The sequence below is a fragment of the Euprymna scolopes genome, chromosome 14 (genome assembly GCF_053919585.1).
Source record: "Euprymna scolopes isolate OS-2025 chromosome 14, ASM5391958v1, whole genome shotgun sequence".
Taxonomy (NCBI): domain Eukaryota; kingdom Metazoa; phylum Mollusca; class Cephalopoda; order Sepiida; family Sepiolidae; genus Euprymna; species Euprymna scolopes.
Window position 1 is genome coordinate 148832859 of NC_136495.1, and position 5237 is coordinate 148838095.

General features: G+C 31.2%; 1 pseudogene; it reads left to right on the forward strand.

Annotated features, from left to right (window-relative positions):
• The first annotated feature begins 699 nt into the window (after nt 1-699).
• LOC145293490 (U2 spliceosomal RNA) lies at nt 700-833 on the forward strand (annotated as a pseudogene).
• The last annotated feature ends 4404 nt before the right edge of the window (nt 834-5237 follow it).

Below are 5237 nucleotides of genomic sequence, written 5' to 3' on the forward strand. Positions count from 1 at the left end.
TTTTTTATAAAATAAATAAATACAATGTAAATATATATATATATATATATATATATATAACTACTTCATTTACTCACATAAATTTAATATACGAAAGTATAGATTTATGCGTAAACTTTAAGTATTTACTTCAAAAGTGCTCAATACGTAGGTAGAGCTAGTTAGTAATTTATAATATATATATATATATATATATATATATATATATATATATATAAATACACTGTATATATATATAAGTAGAAATAAAATTATATAATAAAAGGATCGTTTAAGCCCCCCCCCCCAAAAAAAAAAAATTAATTTCATGACATGCTAACTCTCAGTGTGAAGGAGGTTGGCTGAGAGGTTAATAACACACTTCCCTCCAGTGCTTCCATGTTTCTACTGGTTTTTCTTTCAAAACAAACTTGGAGGCAGGTAGTGGTATCATCTAGTGGAAGGGAAGATCTGATAATTTAGGCTGAGTTGAGGAGTTTCTATTTACCTTTATAGTTTACAAAAAAAAAAAAAGTTGAGGTGAAGGCAAAGATGACAAGATTAGATAGGGCCGTATGTTGAAAACAAGGATAGTAGAGCTAAAGGAATGGCCATATTATTGCTACCCAGATGAGAGTGCCCTAGTTTGTTTAGTTTTTCTTTTTTTACTTTTAAATTTTCAGATTACGTCATTTTACTAGTACTACTACAACAACAGTTATTTCTTTCTTGGCCTTTTGGTCAAGATCAAAGTGTAGTATCTGTTCTTCAGATGCTGCACTTCCATTTCTTGTTCTCTTTCGGTGGAGGAGAAATCCTTCACGACTGAGACAATTTTTATTTTTGTACCTTTTCTCCATGTTAAAAAACGACCCTGGTGTCTAACTCTGTCCCGTGGGGAGGCATAGTAAATAGGTACAACAACAGTTAATCTTTCTTTTGTTTTCTTAACTACCTTATTTCCAAAGTGTTGGTAAATTTTAATATTCCCAAGTATTGGTAAATTTTAATACTAACCTTGATGCACCTCGACAGAATGAGTGTTCATTTTAAGAAATACTACTTATAAACTTGTTTTAACTTCAACATATTTTTCCCCCTTTGTAACAAACTATAACCACCTAAAGCTAATAATCCAGTGTTTCTTTACATGTGAGACAAAAAAAAAAAAAAAAAGTATATATATTTACATGCAAACAATTTAAAATAACATGTATCAACATCCTCTGCCCACTTTTTCTTCTTCAATTTATCAAAAGTAGAACAGGATGGAAACAAGTTTAAAAGCACGAGTACACAGGAAACAAAAAAAAAGGGGGGGGTACACACGTAATGTGACACTCAACAAGTTTGGTTACATGGATTTTATAAGTCTTTTCAAAGTGTAGTATCTGTTCTTCAGATGCTGCAGCTGCACTGCCATTTCTTGTTCTCTTTCGGTGGAGGAGGAACAGTCCTTCACGACTGAGATAATTTTTTTTATTTTTGTACCTTTTCCCCACGTTAAAAAAACGGCCCTGGTGTCTAACTCTGTCCCATGGGGAGGCATTGTAAATAGGTACATCATTCTGAGATCTGATCTTATAAATTAAATTAAAAAAATAAAAATTCCAGAGGAAAGTAAAACTGCATTTATTACTAACAGAACCAAGAACAATATTTCTTAGTCTTTTACATATTTCTCTCTCTCTCTCTCTCTATATATATATATATATATATATATATATATATATATATATATATATTCTGGATTTAATATTTTACCATCGAGGGGAGGGGCGTTTGCCCGGCTGTAAAATACGCTTAAATATGATATTTTAATTTGTCCAGATTTCATATATATTATAGAGTCGTGATTTCAAAAATAAAAAAAAATAAAAAAGTATTTGGGTGCCATCAGCTAGAATCGAAATCGAAAGCAAAACTATAGCATTCAAAGCTGGTGACGTTACCACTGTACCAACGTGACACATATATGAACTGATTAAAATTAAACTAAGATGAATGTATAAAACGTATAACGATTTTTTTTTTTTTTTTCATTTTTGACTCCTTTTTGATCCCTTAAAAACTATTTAACCGATTAAAGACGTGTAAAAGAATGGCCCATAAAAAAATCCAATCATTTGAGGCCCCTAGCACCGTTCTGTGACTTTTACTTTCGGAAGAGATAGGGTTTGAAAATATGGAGACAGACATACAGACATAGTGAGTTTTATAGATTAGATATATTTTATATTTTTTTAAATCCAAACACATAGTAGCAAACGAAAGGGTTTATGATTTCTTAATTTCTTCACTAATCATTATAATTTTCATAAATTAATATCGTTTAGTGAATCGAGTAAAGGCTATTACAGTTATTAATGGCTTCTCGAATTAATTTAAAAATAGTAAAGTAGTAATAAACGTTTTTATTTGGTTTTTAATATTTAACAGAGAGACTGTTTGTTGCAAGCTTAACAAGTGAGTTTGCCTTTGGGCAAAGATAAAAATGTAGTATCTTTTGAAAAGACATTATTCACTGCCAAGCTCCATCCCCATTTCAGTCCCCCCCCCCCGACTACTTACGTCTCGACCTGCTTGTTTTCCATTTTAAACAAATGGAGAAACAGTAGGCAGTGTATATAAAAAAAAACATTGGTGATATTTTAAGTAAAGATTTTTTATTGGTATTTTCATGGCAAGTGCTCGTCTGAGCAGTAATCTATCTCCCCCCCTCACCCTCGCCAAACTTTCACGAAAAAACTCTTCTAGCTAAAATCACTATCAATAATTTTCCCCACTCTTTATCTGTGCCTAAACCTAAACGTAGATTCCATGGATAAAGCTTCTTTCTTAGAACTGCATGCCTGTGGAACTTCCGTTTGCCTGTTTTCCAACTGACTATAATTTGGTAGTCTTTAAGTTCAACGTAAACAAATTCTTGTTGAACCGTCCCCTTAAGTAATTCAATTTACCAAATTTCCGCTACTAACGATTATTATGATATTATCCCATTGACTACTGTACACTCAATAACCCTTATCCTCGAGTGGCCTCCGGGTCTTGATAAGCGGTGACTCTTTTGTAAAAAAAAATGTTTTTTAAATAAATAAAATAATAAAAAATAAAAAGAAGTCCATAGAGTAAACGTGGTATTGTGGTGATTTCTGAAGTGAAAACAGACAAATGATGAAAAGAATAAAAGAAACCGGGTTTGTGGGAATGGATCAAAATGTATTAGTTAAGAGTAGGATAAACAGAGAATGGCCACACTTCCCTCCCTCGAATTACCTACATGTTTGATGGCTTTGTGCCTCTTTTGTAAAATGAAAAACTTTATTTGCAAATAAACAATTTGTTTGCTTCAAATCACATTCCCAGAGATTACCTTTTGCTTTTAGAGGAGGGAGGACTATTGCCTGATGTGCTCCCATTTCTAAGGGAGTGCTAACGGGACTATACAGATATTTTTGTTCCTATCCAGGATAGCCATTTTAGTTGTTTTAAATGTCTTAACATGAGAAGATAAAGGAGATTTCATAACAGCAAAATAAAACTGACAATGGTTTCTTTAATTCCCTTCAGAAAATGAAGTCGATTTGTACTGTTAAACCTAAAAAAAAAAAACTTGAAACGGAGACATTACACCATATTATAAGATTAGTAACTTTCAAACTGTCACATGATCAATACAAAGCCATGCAAGGACGAATAATCCAAATGATTTATGATTCCATCTGTGACCACCCATCTACCAAATCTCAGACGTTTAAGAATCTGTACACAATGTGCAGAGAATTATTTGATTCTTTTCATTTTAATGAAGAAAAGGTGTTATATGATTTATTCACATTTTCCAATTTACATTCCAAAGTAGACAGATAATAATATACATTCATTGGTGACTATAAACATTCATTTTCTTTAGCATATCTGATTTCACACAGGGAGAATAAGAATGAGTACATTATATATAATTGATATACTTATGTATATGATATTCTGTTCAATGATATTCAGCTTAACCTTCCCACATGCTGTTGATAATGACTCCGATAGGATTGACCATATTTCGTTTTTGACCTCCCAGGTGTCTCAAACCAGGCTGGTTTAGAATGCAAAAATGAGTGAATATAGTTAAATTCCCTTCAACTTGCAATCTCTCATCTTTTTTTTTTTTTTGTTGTTTTATTTAATAAAATTTAGATGTAAACAAGGTTTCATCTTTTCTTTTTTCAAATGTACAATTCTTTTTCGTGTGTCATTCATTTTTTTTTTTTTTTTTTCTAGGCTACTTCAAGTTTGGTTACTATTTTCAGTGACAGAAGATTCATTTTTTAATGTCAGTGGTTTTCAAATTTGATGTACTTGATATTGAATATGTATAAAGATAATCCCATCTTAAAGAAAAAGAGGTGGGGGGGGGCTACACCTTAATATAATAGAGGGTTTTAAGACAAAAAAATAATCCAATTTGTATTATTCAGTCTACTATTCTCATTTTTAATGTAATTCTCACAATGTTTTGGTCGATGTAATCTCCGCCCTTCTTTACATGGTTCTCATTGAACTCGGCAATCTGTACAACATTTTGAACAGAACCTTTTATTTAATCCACCAGGATAGCATGTTCTTTTTCTGTCAGTCATGACTGGATAGAAGTATTAAGTAATTCGCAATTGTATTCTTAGATTGAACCATTAACCTCCAGAAGAGTGTCAATTAAAAACTGAATGTTTTTACTTAGTAATTTATCCGTCATGCCACAGGTCCTCATCTTAAAATTTCAGAAACAAGAAAAATCAAAGTTGAAAATTTTAGTGAACTAAATTTGATTGTGTTTCTGGCAGTTTTTACATTCTCTAAATCTAATTTTTCTTTCCTTTTTTTTTTAAATTAAAATTAAAAGAAAACGAGCTTGATTTCTACTATGCTATGATCGGTGTTAATTGTTTAAATGAATTTTACATGAACAGTCAAAGTAATACTTCCATGTCAGTTTTGCACATTTTTTCAATGAGTAATCGGATTTTGGCCAAGATTTAGGCTGACTTGATCTAATAATTATTGCTTTCATTATAACTATTTTTCATTTACTACAAAATGACATTTAGATTGCATTTTTGATTATACAATGTGAAAATTGGTTTTGAACAGATACACAAGACGATAAATTTTTGTGATTTCTAACAAACTTTGAACAATCATAATTCGGTGACTAATTGAACAGGCAACATAAATTTTGTATTATTGTTTATGTTTTGCAAAGATCT